The sequence below is a fragment of the Mobula birostris genome, chromosome 23, assembly GCF_030028105.1.
Source record: "Mobula birostris isolate sMobBir1 chromosome 23, sMobBir1.hap1, whole genome shotgun sequence".
NCBI lineage: Eukaryota > Metazoa > Chordata > Chondrichthyes > Myliobatiformes > Myliobatidae > Mobula > Mobula birostris.
In genome coordinates this window covers 61,908,805-61,925,794 of record NC_092392.1, presented here as the reverse complement: position 1 = coordinate 61,925,794, position 16,990 = coordinate 61,908,805, and the positions used below count along the sequence as shown (strand labels likewise).

At 44.9% G+C, this 16,990-nt stretch overlaps 1 protein-coding gene across 4 annotated transcripts in view; it reads left to right on the top strand.

Moving 5' to 3' along the window:
* Positions 1–9,072: 9,072 nt before the first annotated feature.
* The window catches only part of cdk17 (cyclin dependent kinase 17), a 224,671-nt gene continuing 216,753 nt past the window's right edge, over positions 9,073–16,990 (top strand). For 3 of the 4 annotated variants that reach the window (XM_072241457.1, XM_072241455.1, XM_072241453.1), the window contains exon 1: positions 9,073–9,524. The gene's annotated coding sequence lies outside the window, so the exon portion shown is untranslated. Of the gene's footprint in view, positions 9,525–9,698; positions 9,949–16,990 lie in introns of those variants that run through there. The other variant, XM_072241454.1, reaches the window with a different exon arrangement.

Below are 16,990 nucleotides of genomic sequence, written 5' to 3'. Positions count from 1 at the left end.
ATGAGGACATCATGTATTTATAGCGCCTTGTACAATCTCATCCAAATCGTTGCTATAGACATATATGGGCCTAGAACCAACCTCTGGGGAACACCTCTGGTAATAGGACTTCAGTCCAATAAACAACCTTTCACTTTGACCATCTGCTTCCTACCATCAATCCACCAGTGTATCCAATAAGTCAGCTCTCTCTGAAGCTGACTGTATGTACTCTAACTTTTCATAGCAGCCTACCATGTGGAAACTTATTAAAGGCCTTACTGTAGTCCATATAGACCAGATCTACCTCCCTGCCCGCATCGATCTTTGTAGTCACTTCATTAACTCAATGAAATTTATAAGACATGATCTCCCACACACAAAACCACACTGACTACCCTCAATCAGCCCCGGTCAAGATAGACAAAATTCGCCATGCTGCGGTCAAGGCTGTGGCTCAGATTTAGTTGTTTTAGGTTCATAGGGTTGGTTTTGGGGTCAGAGAGGGATGTTAGAGGTCAGGATAGGGTTCAGGGACGGGAGTGTAGGAAGATCAAAGCCCGAAAGTCAATCAGAAATCTGCAGTCGAGCCCGATGATTAAAGCTTTGTATCTGTGAATCTACAGACGAAGTTGGAGGTTGATATCTCTGAGACCAATGGAGGCAGGAGGCCCATCTTGTCTTGGGGTTAAAGGACTGCGTGTGTGAGTGAGTGGGTTGGTGGATGGGAGGGAGGAACGGGGCTTGTTGTTGTTTCATTGCTATTATTCTGCTGAATATTGTGGGAATGTATTAGTCAATGTACATGTGATAAATCAATTGATCAATCAGTCTGAAACAAGAGAAAATCTGCAGATGCTGGAAATCCAAGCAATATACACAAAGTGCTGGAGAAACTCAGCAGGCTGAGACTGATGAAGGGTCTCGGCCCAAAACGTTGCTTGTTTACTCTTCTCCATAGATGTTGCCTGGCCTGCTGAGTTCCTTCAGCATTTTGTGTGTGTTGGTTAAATAAATCTGAATCTGTCTTTCCAAATACTTGTATATTCCTCAGAAATCCCCTCTAGTAAGTTACTAATACAGATGTTAATCTTACTGGTCCATAGTTCTCATATTTTTACTTTGCCACCCTTCTTAAATAAGCCACAACTTTAGCCACCGTCTAGTCTAAGCATTTCATCCATCACTACTGATGATACAAATATCTTAGCCAGGGCTCTGCAATTTCTTTTCTAGCTTCCCACAGTGTTCTTGGAGATACCCAATCAGGTCCTGGAGATTTATCTACCTATGTTTTAATACCGCCTCCGCTGTAATGCAGACTATTCCCAAGGCCTGCTCATTAACTATCTCAATGCTCAAAGTCTTCATGTCTTTGTCCATGGTAAAAATAGAACAAAAATAGTCATTAAGTATTTCACCCATCCCCTGTCCGTTCACACAAGATGTCCACTTTGGTCTTTGAAGGAGCCCTATTCTCTCCCTAGTTACTCTTTATTCCCTTGATATAGTTATCTCTTTGGATTTTCCTTAATCTTCTCTGCCAAAGCTAACTATCTCATGCACCCTCGTCACACATCCAAATTTTCTTCTTTAGTACACTCCAGCATCTCCTCTACTCCTCCTGGGATTCACTTAATCCCAGCTGCCTGTACCTAATCCAGGTTTCCTCCTTTTTTCCTGACCAGAGCCTCAATATCTCTAGTCATCCAGGGTCCCTACCTCTTTCAGCCTTACCCATTACTCTAACAGGAATTTGCAGATCCTGAACCTCCAATATAAAAACTTGCCAGACGTCCCTTTGCCTGTAAAACACTCTGGTTCTGTCAGCTGTGTAGGTCTAGGGAAGACAATCTCCAGCCCCGCCAAACGTGTGAGATTGAGATGTGAGCCCAGCCCAAAGCCCCCGTTTGTGTGGATGCTGTGTGACTTGTTCCCGTGTTACAAATCAGTACCACGAAATAACAGACAGTGCACTGCATACAATTAAACAATTAGGTTTATAATTCTTAATTTGACGAAAGGGTTAGTGAAGAAAAAGCAAAATAAGAAAAGGGCCAATTTTAATGAAACAGTCTTACGTGCACAAGGTGGAGCTCATGGTTTCCCCTTCGCTGACCCTCCTTTGATCTCCTCGGCCTTTGTTGGATCATGGCTCTGCTCCAGGTCGAGTCCTATGACCTTTTCTCTCCGGTGTCTTCTGCCTTCATCTCCCACCGAACACAAGACCCAGATCACCCCAGTGTCAGGCATATGGCATGAAAACACACTCCCTTCATTGGATGGTACCTGTTATCTCTGACCAAAACCCAAACACAGCTTCTACAGAAGGACCATCATATTAGCAGTGAAACCTTTCCCAGGATGTTACAACCTATTCTAATCAACTTTTGTTAGTTGCTTTCGAACTTTAACTTGTGACCCAGTTGTGTCCCTTTCCATCATTAATTTAACACTAATAGAACAATGGTTACTGATCCTACAGTGCTCTCCCACTAACCTCTGTCACTTGTCCTGACCCAGTTCCCAAGAGCAGGTGAAGCTTTGCATAATGAGACTTTCAATGCAAAATTATAAGACAAAAGCAGAATTAGGCCATTCAGTCCATCAAGTTTGCTCTGCCAATCTATCATGGCTGATTTATTTTCCCTCTCAGCCTCATCCTCCCCATTACATTTGACACCCTTACTAATCAAGAAACTTAACAACCTCCGCTAAATAAAAAGTGGATAAAACTGTATCCAATGACTTGAGATTCCAGATTCACCATTCTTTTTGATATTTTGAACTAGAGTAGTAACTGTTGAGAAAAACAGAAGAGAAGGAAATAATAGTAAATATGCACGTCAAAAATGAAATTTTGCTTTTACCATGAATCAAATGTTTTCTCCAGCATTCTTGAACACCAACAGAAAGATTATTTTCTAATCAGATTTCAGTGTTAAAAGGAGTTATTTAAGAACAAGTGAAGTAATTCTTGCATGTTAAGATATGTTAGTACCACTCCTCAATGAAAAAAATTCTCCCAATCAGAATTGATCCTTTCCTCAGCCTGAAAGTACTTATTCTTTCTCTTTCCTGAACACATCAGATTCGGCAGATGCTGGAATTCCAAAGCAACACACAAAATGCTGGAGGAACTCGCAGGTCAGGCAGCATCTATGGAAATGAATAAACAGTCGAGATGTTTTGGGCCAAGACCCTTCATCAGGACTGGAGTGGAAGGGGAAATGAGCCAGAACTAAGATACTGTGTGAAGAAACTTTCCTGAATACACTTAACAGCTTCCACCCCATCTAAGTCCTTATCAATATGTCAGCCCCAGTCTATATTAGGAATATTATACTATAACAACCCTATTATTCTATAACTTCCTGCATATTTTTCCTCTAATTTTCGTTGATACTATTGTGGACCTTCAGTACAATCGCAACAAGGTTATCACCCCCTCCTTATTGTTGGCAGTGTTTCAGATGGTGACGAGAGGGCAGACAAGAGCAAGATATACCAGCTAGATGAGTGGTGTTGCAGCAACAACCTTAAACTCAACTTCAGTAAGACCAAAGAACTGATAATGGACTTCAGAAAGGGGAAGACGAGGGAACACACAGCAGTCCTCATAAAGGGATCAGAAGTGGAAGGAGTGAGCAATTTCAACTTCCTGGGTGCAGCTACAAAGAAAGCATACAGTGGCCATATTTTATTAGGAGTTTGTGGAAATTTGGTATGTCACCAGACACTCACATATTTATATAGATGTAACATGGAGAGCATTCTAACTGGCTACATCACCGTTTAGTACGGAGTGAGGAGTTTCTACTGCACAGGATCGAAATATGCTGCTGAGACTTGAAAACTGAGTCAGCTCCATCATGGGCACTAGCCTTTGTAGTATCCAGGGCATCTTCAAGGAGCAATGCCTCAAAAAGGTGGCATCCATCATTAAGGACATGTCCCAGGACATGTCTTGTTTTCATATTTACCATCAGGAAGGAAGCACAGGAACCTGAAGACACACACTCAATGATTCAGGAACAGCTCTGCCATTAGATTTCTGAATGGAAATTGAACCCAAGAAGACTACCTCACTACTGTTTTTTTATTTTTATACTGCTTATTTCATTTATACTGGATGATCCTTCAGTAATTTCATGACTACTGCTGTCTTGTTCTCCTCAATTAGAAATACAACTCCCCATCCACTCTTCCCTTTATCTCTATCTTGTATCCCGGAATATCTGGCTGCCAGTTACGTCCCTCCCTTAGACATGTTTCTGTAAGACTATAACATCCCAGTCCCACATAGCTATCCATGCCTTGAATTCATTCACCTTACCCGTCAGACCTCTTGTATCAAAATAAATACATTTTAATCCAACAGTTTTTCCTCATTGACCTGCCATTGAATTGTTTCAACTTCCAGTCTTCCATCTGCCTCACTTCTGCTTTCAATCCCAACACACTGCCAATCAAGTTAAAATTCTCCCAGGTAACACTAGCAAATCTGTCCATTAAGATATTGGCCCCATTCCAGTTCAGGTGCAACTTGTCCCTTGTGCAGATCTCTACTATCTCAGAAGTTAACTCAATGGTACACAAATTTGAATCACTGCCCCCTGCACCGGCTCTTTGGCTGCATAATCTCCTCTCCTTATCCTCACTAGCACATGCCATTGGGAGTAATCCAGAGATTACAATCTTCGATGCTCTACTTTTTAACTTTCCTAATTTCCCTTACTCACTCCGCAGGACCTCAGCCCTATTGCTATCTATGTCTACAATGACTTCTGGCAGCTCAACCTCTCTTTGAGAATGTCCTGCAACCACTGAAGAGAAATCGCTGACCCTGACATCCTGCAGTTTCTTTTTCAGCCACAGAATCTCCTAGCTGTCCACATAATTATCAAGTATCCTATCATTATAGTCTTTTCTGCCTTCATCCTTTCCTGCTGAGAGTCAGTGCTTGTCCCACAGACCTGGCTGCTGCTTCTGCCCTGTCAAACCCTAATAGTATGCAAAATGGTACAATTGTTTGAAAAGAATGACCACAGGAGAATACTGTACTGTTTACCTCTCCACCATTCCTGGTGATCATCCTACTTTCTACAACCTGTACTCTGAATGTGACCACCCACTGAAACTCTTATCCATGTTGCTCTCAGTATCACAGATAATCTTTAATGCATACTATATTCAGTTAGGAGCTGCAGATGGATACACTTCTCACAGGTGTAGTCATCTGGGACAATGGACACTGATATCCCACATCCTGTAGAATGAGCGTACCCCTGTCCTAGCTATAATTACACAGGGCCTTGTGGAGACCATAATTGGAATATTGCGTGCTGTAATTGCATGCTTGCTTTCATTGAGTTGTGCACAAGAATACTTATGTCCCATGGAAGTATAGAACAGGAGATGGTCCCTACAGCCTTCCGTGGTAAACAATTCCACAGGTTTACCACCTACCTTGAGTGAAGGAATTTCTCACAAGGGGTATTGATCTCCTTAGCAATGAAACAATAACAGAGATTCACCGATTGATCCATAGAATAGCAGGATTGTCCTATGAGGAGAGGTTGACTTGGTTTGTATTCAGAAGAATGAAAGGAAATGTACAAAGTTCTGACAGGGGTAAGAGTGGATACAGGGAACCTTTCCCCTGGTGTGGTTATGGAAGTAGGTCCAAATCCAAAGATCACTATGTAAGAACATGATAAAGACATTTAGGACTGAGTTATGAAGAAACTTCATGCATTGCGCATGAACTTTTCTACTATAGTAGGCAGTGGATCCCAAATCATGAATGTTATTTAAGGAAATAGATTGGTTGACTTCACGAGTTATGGCGAGAGAGCAGGAACATAGTGCTGAAAGAAAAGGTCAACTGTGAATTCACTGAAAAGCTGAGCAGGATCAAAGGCGTAAAAGGCTTGCTATTCTTGCAAGTTTCAAATGGATTGGATATCCTTGTACATAATATGCAGGCAAATATATTGTAGGATCATTGTACTATATTCACATGGGACTTTGGTGAGACCTCAGAAGGCAGTAGAGGCCAATTCTCCGGATGCTTTCAAGAAAGAGTTAGATAGAGCTCTTAATGATAGCGGAGTCAAGGGATATGGGGAGAAGGCAGGAACGGGGTACTGATTGTGGATGATAAGCCATGATCACAATGTATGGCAGTGCTGGCTCGAAGGGCCGAATAGCCTACTCCTGCACCTCTTGTCTATTGTCAGCCAAATATTGTGTACCATTTTGGTCAAAAAGAATGCAACTTCTGAGAAAAGCATTGTGGATTCATCAAGCTGGTCCTTTGCATTTCTGCCTGCCACATTATTACAGAATCAGCTTCTATTCTCCAGTAGTTAGAAGAGTGAGACATAACATTTAAATTTCCTTAGCTATCACAAAATTGGTGTATGAAAGATATTTCTCTGGGACAATGAGTCTAAGGCTATGTCCACACTAGACCGAATAATTTTGAAAATGCTGGTTTCGCGTAAAAACAATAGGTGTCCATACCAGGTGTTTTTGAAAATACCTCTGCCCACATTAAAACGGGTATTTGGGCGAACCTCCTCCTACTGGGCATGCACAGGACACACCTACAGAAAACAAGCGAAGAGGCAACCGACAGGGAGTTCACGGACAGTACGACCCAGGGTGATGATGAACATTGAAAAACTGTTGCAGAGGGATTTGCAATGATGAGGAATATGATGGCGTTTTTACCGTTACGATACCCAGCCTCACAGCCACTACAATAGCTACACATACAGACACACAGACCCTCGGGTGGCCCCACCAACATCTTCCCCACTCCCACAGAGGGGTCACCCTGGAAACATTTCCTACAGTCATAGTCTCTTCACCGATGAAAGGGACGACAGCTACAACTAAATGCAATAAGGCTTATTTCTGGGCAAAAGTTAAATTTGCTGTTACCTCATTTGTTTGCCTTTACTTTTGCCATGTCTTTCTGTATTATTTTGCTATTGTCAGTGTTTTTAAAAAGCTCCGGTTACCCCGCACACATTACACTGCCCAACCTGCATTTTCAGATTTACACACTCTGGAGAGCATTTCAGAAAAGCTCCGTTTTCAGGGGAGGAAAACACTGTTTCAGTGTGGACGGAGGGTCAAAATGAAGAGAAAAAGCTTTTATCTGGTCTAGTATGGATGGATTTATCCGGTCTAGTGTGGACGTAGCCTAAGACTACAGGCTATAGACTCACAATAGTATATCATTTAAGACACAAAAACAATTTTTTTTAAAAAGTGAAGATTTGATACTTTCTACCTGGAGGCCTAAGGAGTTTTGGTAACTGACTGAAAACAGAGATCTACTGATTTCTGAATATTTATTGGGGCTATTGATTCAGGGAAGAATATTGGCCATTATATTGCTGAGAAATGGACCAGGGTCAAGGGGCCGAATGGCATTTTCCATTTCCTGTTTCCTGTGTTCTCAAAGGTTCAAAATGTTGACAAAGGCTTTCAATGCATTCTACTGATGAAAGGCGACAATTGCTCTTTCCTTGTTGACTGCTCCAAGCTGGCAAACATCCAGGGATGCGGAACAGCTTGGAGACCGACGCCTCTTCCTGTGCGTGAGACTGCGGAACTGCCGTTCTTCATCACAGTCCCAATGGCGGGTGGTGGGGTAGAGGGGTAAGGGGTAACAGTAAGGAGGAGGGTGGAGGGCAGGGTAATGGGGATGGGGGTGAGGGGGGCAGGGGGAGAGGGGGGTTCAGTGGGGTGTGCCGGGAGAGAGGGGGGGTTGAGTGGGGTGTGCCAGGAGAGAGGAGGGGTGAATGGGGGGCAGGAGAGGATGGGAGAGTGGGAGGGGGCCAGGAGGGAGTGGATGAGTGGGGGGGAGGGAGGGAGGGAGTGAGAGGGGAGGGAGAGAGGGGGGGGAGAGAAAGAGAGAGGGGGAGTGGGGAGGAGGAGGGAGGGAGAGGGAGGGAGGGAGAGAGAGAGGGAGGGAGGGGGAGGGAGAGAGAGGGAGGGAGGGGGAGGGAGAGAGAGGGAGGGAGGGGGAGGGAGAGAGAGGGGGAGGGAGAGAGAGGGGGAGAGGGGGAGGGGGGAGAGGGGGAGAGGGGGAGGGGGGAGAGGGGGAGAGGGGGAGAGGGGGAGAGGGGGAGAGGGGGAGAGGGGGAGGGGGGAGGGGGAGGGGGAGGGGGAGGGGGAGGGGGAGGGGGGGAGGGGGGAGAGGGGGAGAGGGGGAGAGGGGGAGAGGGGGAGAGGGGGAGAGGAGGGAGAGAGAGGGAGAGAGAGGGAGAGAGAGGGAGGGATGGAGGGAGGGGAGGGAGGGGAGGGAAGGAAGGGGAGGGGAGGGGGAGTGGATGAGGGAGGGAGGGGGGAGTGGATGAGGGATGGGGAGGGAGGGGATGAGGGGGAGGGGGAGGGAGGGGATGAGGGGGAGGGGGAGGGAGGGGGAGGGGGAGGGAGGGGATGAGGGAGGGAGGGGATGAGGGGGAGGGGGAGGGAGGGGATGAGGGGGAGGGGATGAGGGGGGGAGAGGGAGAGAGGGGGAGAGGGGGAGGGGAGGGAGAGAGAGGGAGGGATGGAGGGAGGGGAGGGAAGGAAGGGGAGGGGAGGGGGAGTGGATGAGGGAGGGAGGGGGAGTGGATGAGGGAGGGAGGGGGGAGGGGATGAGGGATGGGGAGGGAGGGGATGAGGGGGAGGGGGAGGGAGGGGATGAGGGGGAGGGGGAGGGAGGGGATGAGGGGGAGGGGGAGGGGGAGGGAGGGGATGAGGGGGAGGGGATGAGGGGGGAGGGGATGAGTGGGGAGGGAGGGTTGAGGGATGGGGTTCAGGTACGGGAAAAAGAGGTAAGGATAGTGGTAGGGGAGGCGGGAAAGGGGAGAAGGTGGATTCTGGAGGGATGAAAACGAAGGGACTGTGGTAGAGGAAAGGGTGGGTGACGAAGGGTGCAGAGGTGAGTTTGCAGGTAAGAAGCGGAGGTGAAGAGGAAGGGGGCAATGGAGTTCGAGGAGGCGGCGATTAGGGTTATTGGACGCGAGAAGTTTGGGGGTGGGGGACGTAAGGTGAAGCTGGCGGGGGTGGGGGCCGTTCGGCTGGCTTCTGCGCACTACAGTGCAGCTATTGTCCCGTGTCGGCGCCGTAACTCTGTGCAGCAGGGGGAGCCTCACCACCCTCTCGACGTTAGTCATCGAAGTGTATGGCGGCCTTTACTCGGGCCTAGGGAATTCTCACGCCTCTCCGCCGCTCTCCAGCGTCCCCGAACGCCCTCGCAGTCTGACGTGCTCCCTTCCGTTTGCCGGCGCCTGTCCGGGGCGCGCCGTCACCAGCGGTTTCCGCGCAGCCGGTGTCGCCGGGTAACGCCGCGGCTCGCGCTCCATACCACGCCGAGGACTCTGGGATAGAAACGGCCCGTGAGTGACCCGCTCGAGGCCGTAACCTGGGAGACGGGCGCGTGGCGACGAGGTGGTCTGCGGTAGCTCTTGTCGCCGATAACGGGCGGGCGGCAGCGTCGCGCTACCGGCCGAGCTCGTGGACGCCATTATCCTGCACAGGTAAGGTCTCAGGTTTCGGTTAACAGGCGGGGAGCTCGGGGGTGTGGTGAAATGTGGCGGAGTCTGGTTTGTTGCCGTTGGCCTTGGCCTTTTTTTGTTAAATTGTTTACTTGTCGGGGTTGGGTTCAGTGACGGGAAGTGGAGGTAGGAGTGTGTTACCGGGCGGATGTTCGTGTCTCGGCCACTGAGATCAACAGACAACACCGTGTGGGAAGAGGCAGCTGCCGTGAGATTCCTGGCCCGTGATCTCATCCCCAGTGAAGGAGCTGCAGCCCTGTTCAGACTCATCAGCAGTGCCTACCACCCCGGGGCACCTCCGAAACACCTGGATCTCTACGGCACTGCTAGCGGTGTCAGGGCAACCCAAAGCACTGGCGAAGTACTTTATGTAAAAGCCACAGGGATTCGTCCATGACACCACCAGGTACAAGTGAGAGCTTTGTGTGGATCCCCCGGGGAATCTTGTAGATTACCATCTTCCCCAAATTGACTCGTTAATTGTATTTTAAAATAAATTGCTTAAACGCTCTATCCAACCCCTTGTTAGCCTTGCTAATTATTTTCCCTCCAGTGCGTATTTCTTGGAAGGCCCTGAATACTTATCTCTGCAGCTCATAGATTTCAGTTTCACCAATTTATATGTTTAATGAATTTGTCCTTTCATCTTCCTTTATCTTTCGTCAATCACTTTATAATGGTAGATCCTGATCCTTCAACGACTTGCAAATATTCCACCTGCTCAGTCTAAAGCTACAGGCATCTTGTACATCTTTATCAAATTTCCCCCTAGCTTTTCTGTTCAAAGGAAAATAGGCCCAGTTTCTCTCATTTAGCTTGGAGCTAAAATCTCTCAGCTATGGAATCTTTCCTGGTTCTATCTGGACTTTTCTCAATTTGTTAATTGATAATTATTATTACTGAAGAATGGGCACCAAAGTTGAGTTTACACTCCCAGTTTTTTCTGAACATCCATTTTCATTTTCCCTTTTTTGTTGTATTACTTTACTCAGGAAACTCAGGATTTGTATATTTCACTTTCATTACTTGAAAGAGTTGCTAGGCTTCAACAAGCTGCTGTTCATTCAGTTATATCTTTTGTCTGAAAGTTAATGAGTTTGAACCTGGATTCAAATTCAAAATATTAATGGCAGTATGATGTGAATTGTATACTATAACTTGCTGAAACCACTGTTGTTGGCTGAATCAAAGGTGGTGATGAATCAGCATATAGATTCAGGGAGATTAAAAATCTGGCTGAATGGTGCCACAACAACCACCTCTCACTCAATGTCAACAAAACTAGAGAGCTGATTATTGACTACAGGAGAAGGAAAGCAGGGGTGTCTGACCTATTCCTCAGACAACACCATAGGAAGAGGTAGGTGCCATAACATTCTTGGCCCGTAATCTCATCCCCAGTGAAGGAGCTGGCAACCGGAGCCCCAGCCCTGTTCAGATTCATCAGCAGTACTACCTTCAGGCTGAGCTGCCAGTACCAGGGTAGCTCCGAAAGACCTGGATCTCTGTGGCACTGTTAGTGATGTCAGATGTTCCTTCGGACCTTACGGAAGGTGTGCAGACATTGCCAGCATCCTAACAGAGACATTTAAGTCATCCTTAGCGATAGGAGAGGTATTGGAGGATAGCCAATGTTGTTCCGCTGTTTCAAACGGCTCTAAAGAAAACCAGGAAATTATAGTTCACTGAGTCTGACATCAGTTGTGGGAAAGTTATTGTATATACGAGTATTTGGATAGACATGGACTGATTAAGGATAGTCAGCATGGCTTTGTGCATGGTAGGTCATGCCTAACCAATCTTATATAATATTTTGAGGAAGTTACCAGGAAAGTGGGTAAAGGCAAGGCAATAGATGTTGTCTACATGGACTTTAGCAAGGCATTTGACAAGATCCCGTATGGGAGGTTGGTCAAGAAGGTTCAGTCACTCAGCATTCAAGCTGGGGTAGTAAATTGGATTAGACACTGGCTTTGTAGAAGAAGCCAGAGAGTGGTAATAGATGGTTGCCTCTTTGACTGGATGCCTGTGACTAGTGGAGTGTTGCGAGATCGGTGCTGAGTCTGTTGTTTGTCATCTATATCAACAGTCTGGATGATAATATGGTTTACTGAGTCAGCAAATTTGCAGATGAAACCAAGATTGGGCATAGTGGACAGCAAGGCTTGCAAAGGGATCTGCATCAGCTGGAAAAATGGGCTGAAAAACGGCAGATGGAACTTACTGCAAGTAAGTGCGAGATTTTGCACTTGGGTAGGACCAACCAGGGTAGGTCTTACACAGTGAACAGTAGGGCACTGAGGAGTGTGGTAGAATAAAGGGATCTGGGAATACAGGTCCATAATTTGTTGAAAGTGGCGTCATAGGTAGATGGGGTTGTAAAAAAAGGTTTTGGCGCATTGACCTTAATCAATCAATGTATTGAGTACAGGAGATGGGATTTTATGATAAAGTTGTATAAGACATTGGTAAAGTCTAATTTGGAGTATTGTGTCACGTACCTACAGGAACTATGTAAATAAGGTTGAAAGAGTACAGAGAAAATTTACAAGGATGTGGCCAGGTCTGGAGGATCTGAGTTATAAGATAAGATTGAATGGGTTAGGACTTTATTCCTTAGAATATATTCGTTAGAGATTTGATAGAGTTACATGAAATTATGAGGGGTATAGATAGGATAGATGCAAGGAGGCTTTTTGCTCTGAGGTTGAGTGGGACTACAGCCAGAGGTCATGGGTTAAGGGTGAATGGAGAAAAGTTTAAGGGGAACATGAGGGGAAACTTTTTCACTCAGAGGGCTGAGAGTGTGGAACGAGCTGCCAGCACAAGTGGTGCATGTGAGCTTGATTTCAATGTTTAAGAGAAGTTTGGATAGCTATGTGGATGGTAGGGTTTATGGAGGCCCATGTCCCGGTGCAGGTTGATGGGAGTCGGCAGTTTAAGTTGCTTCAGTATGGCCTGAAGTGCCTATTTCTGTGCTGCACCTCTATGATTCATCAGAGGTGGAGGGGGGTCAATCATTTTAAATTCCTCGACGTTATCATTTCAGAGGATCTGTCGTAGGTCTGGCACGTAAGTGCCACCGCAAAGAAAACACAGCGTCATCTCTACTTTCCTGGAAGTTTGTGAAGATTTGGCAAGTCATCTAAAACCTTGACTAATTTCTGTAGATGTATACTGACTGGCTGCGTCACGGCTTGGTATGGAAGCACTAATGCTCTTGAACGGAGAAGCCTATAAAAAATAGTGGATACAGCCCAGTCCATCACAGGTAAAGCCCTCCTCGCTATTATGTACATCTACAAGGAGCACTGTCCCAGGAAAGCAGCATCCATCATCAAGGACCCCCACCATCCAGGCAGTGCTCTCTTCTCGTTGCTGCCATCAAGAAGGTGGTACAGGAGCCTTAGAGGTCCCTTACTACCAGGTCCTGGAACAGTTATTACCCTTCAGCTGTCTTGAACCAGAGTGGATTTCTTCAAGCACCCCAACACTGAACTGATTCTACAAACAATGGACTCACTTTCAAGGACTCTACAGTTCATGTTCTCAATATTAATTACTTATTTATCTATCTATGTTTTTATTTTTGTTTTTTTATTCGTACAATTCGTTACTTTTCAGATATTGGTTGTTTGTTAGTCTTTGCTGCGTGCAGTTCTTCATTGATTCTACTGTGTTTCTTTGTATTTACTGTGTATGCCCACAAGAAAATGAACCTCAGAGTTTATATGGTGACATACATGTACTTTGATAATACATTTACTTTGAACTTTGATGACCAAGGCAGCAAGATATGGTCCTTATCACAAAGAGTTACAATATCATTACACTGGAAGTTTGGCCTTGTATTAGTTATTTCTAGATGTCTTTTTTTGGAAGACAATAACCTGAATTACAATTTATTTCTGAGAACTGGTCAAGTCAATATTGGTTAGTTCATTTAAGGATAAGAAGGCAGCTTAATCCATTGAGATCCGTGGTGATGCAAGTTAGTCTTTTTTTTTAGGAAAAATATGAATTATAGGGCTTGTTTCTTCAGAGATAGAATTGAAATGTGTTATATAAGAGCAACACGGACCTGCGTTGGATCAGATTGAAGAAAGATGATGTCTTTATAATTATAAAAGGGCACGATAGATTCAACTTAACAGCAAATAGTTAAAATATTAAATGTTCTACTGGGAGCTGTGGAGGCAAGTAATCTGTTGATTAGTTTTTATGTTATCAGTACTTCATATCAGCTGATATTGTAATTCTGAACAGGAAAACAAAAATGGTATGTCAGATTTCCTTCATAAATCTTATTTTCAAAATCTTAGTGCTAAGGTATTTGGTGTGTGATTTTACAAATTATGTAATCAGTAGGTCAGGCTGATCAACACCAATAAGACTGACCAGTTTAGTGATATAATTATTTCTGATGACTGGAAATGTGAGGGTGCAGTTTATTTACTGTAGCTGAGAAATCACATCGATTCGAATGGCATTCGCTTGTGGTTTCATGCTTTTCTTGTCATGTTAGTGGATTCATTTGTATGTTTTAGATAGGTTTACAGGTGGCCCCAGTTTTCTGAACATTCACTTTATGAAACCTCGCTGTTATGAAAGACCTACGTTAGTTACCTGTTTTCGCTAACAGAAGGTGTTTTCACTGTTATGAAAAAAGGCAGCTAAGCTCCTCCCCTGGAACTGCATTCTAGCCTGCATTGCTTAAACACGTGCTTTATCTCGATTTATTTTGTGGATCCGTTAGCAAGATGAGTTCTAAGGTATCGGAAAAGCCTAGAAGAGCTCATAATGGTGTTACACTTAGCATAAAACTACACATAATTAAGCGTTTCGATCGTGGTGATCGAAGTAAGGACATTGAACTTGCCTGCGTCCACCATTCGCATTATTTATACGCAGAGAGAAAGAGTTTTGAAAGCTGCCAATGTTGCTGTTGGTTCTGCTCATAGCAAAGTGGTCTGTCTTAAGCTTGATTTATATTTCTGTGTCAACTCGACGCCGTAACCTACGAAAGTGACCGACAGGCGTTCTGAGCATTTATACTTGTGCATTGGTATGTCTGCGTCGTTCTGCAATTCGGGTGCATCGTGTGTGCGCGCACGCCTGCCCGTGCAAGGCGTCATGGTCATGGTAGTCTTTCTCAGGGTAAACAAGAAGCGAGCGTCCTTTTTCGTAAAAGCGAAATGTGTCCTCCATAATATCGGAGGTCTGTAAAGCTTTATGGAAAGCATTGCAGCCAGAGTTCCTTCCCTGCCCTTCAGTCGCCCAATGGGAAACTATTGCAGCGTAGGATGAAATGTGATGCTGCCAAGCGGACCAATCACAGTTCTTACGGTCTGCGTTGCCGCGACACGCGGCTACGTTTTGGGAGAGGTGTGCGTTGCAGCAACGCAGGCTCTGGTGTAGGGATCTGCGTTGGCTTTGCGCAGTGTTTGCAGCGACACCGTACTTACGGTGTCGCGTTGACGCAGAAGTATAAATCAGGCTTTAGTCGGCATCCAATAATGGATAAAATGGAAAGTCTATTGCTTGAGTGGATTAATGGGTATACAAAGTGTGGTGTTCCATTAAGTCTTCTTATACTTAAGGAGAAATCAGTCTTTTTAATAAGCTGAAACAGAAAGCATTGGACGATGGTGATGAAAGTGGAATTTAAAGGTAGTCATGGGTGGTTTGATCAAGTTTCTGAGGCAAGGGCAGCTTCATAGTTTAAGCAGTTGTCCCCAACCTCTGGGCCGCCGACCGATACTTTGCCGCGATGAATGCAATGGTGCAGCAGTAGTCGGAATGCACCCAGCACATCTTTAAGAAAAAAGCCGAAATAAACAAACTAATTAATTAGGTGCTGCCCGGCACGTAAATGTCAGCCCAGATCAGAGGCGATTGCCAATTGCGTCAGGTGGTTATTCGTATAAGCAAGTGTTTAACTGTGACGAAACTGCAATTTATTGGAGCTTTTCTGATTCCAGTAAGTGAAACTACACTGAACATACATTATTTGTACTTTATATAGGCTGTGTATTTTTAGGTGTTATTTGGTATGATTTGGCAGCTTCATAACTTAAAGGTTACTGGAGAGAGTGTTTCTGCTGGGAGTGCTTGCGCCGTGCTTTTGCTGAGAGCACTTTCGTGAGATTTTTGCTGTGCTATACAGTGCTGCGGAAAAGTATTTCTACTTTTTATAGGCTGTGTGTTCATCATATCATTCCTGCTTTTACTATATGTTACTGTTATTTTAGGTTTTGTGTTATTTGGCATGATTTTGTAGGTTATATTTTGGGTTTGGGAACGCTCAAAATTTTTTCCCATATTAATAAATGATAATTGCTTATTCACTTTACGACATTCCGGCTTACCACCCATTTCATAGGAACGCTCTACCTTTGGATAGCAGGGGAAACCTGTATTTAAAACAACGGAATAACTGCAAATGAACACATTTGTGCATCGCTATAACACATGCCAAATTTCAGGGCCTGAAAAGTAGTAAGGTATGATTCCATGCAGTTAATTATTGTACAGTGCATTACTATACAATAAAAAAAATTACAGTAAGTCTATATAAAATAAATTAAATATGTAGTGCAAAGTGAGAGGAAAAATGGTATGGATTGACTGTCCATTCAGAAATCTGATGGCGGGAGAGAAGAAGCTGTTCCTGAAGCATTGAGTGTGTGTCTTCAGGCTCCTGTACCACCACCACAGGTGGCTGTGAGAAGAGGGCACTTCCTGGATGATGTGGGTCCTTAAAGATGGGTGCCACCTATTTGAGCCATTGCCTTTTGTAGGTGTCCATGGTGCTGGGGAAGCTAGTGCCCATGATGGAGCTGGCTGAGTTAACAACTTTCAACAGCTTTTCCCGAACGTGTGCAGTGGTCCCTCCATATCAGATGATGATCCAACCAGTTAGAATGCTTTCCATGGTACATCCATTGAAATTAGTAACATGTTATAATTAGTGACATACCAAGTCTCCTCAAGCTCCTAATGAAATATTGCCATTGTTGTGCCTTCTTTTAATTGCATCAGTGTGTTGGACCAAGGGTAGATCTTCATAGATGTTGAAATCCAGGAACTTGTAATTGCTCACCTTTTCCACTTCTGATCTGTCGAGGAGGACTGGTGTGTATTCCCTATACAAGGGGTTGCCAACCCGTCGATCGCGATCGACCGGTCGATCTTTGAGATTTTCCCAGTAGATCCCGAAGAAAAATCAAAAATAAATACACAAATACTGTTGTAATGTGAGCATTATAAAAGTAAGTGATACTAATTAGGATAATGGTAATATAGCAATATTTTTGCTAAAAAGCTGTTTGTAAAGAGAGATTGTTTCCGGGTTGCGGGGGTTTGGTTCTGTTCTTTCTGCCCAGTGCACATGTGTGTAGTTCCGCCGCCATGCACTGCGTTTTCACCGTAGCCTGTGCTGCATCAAA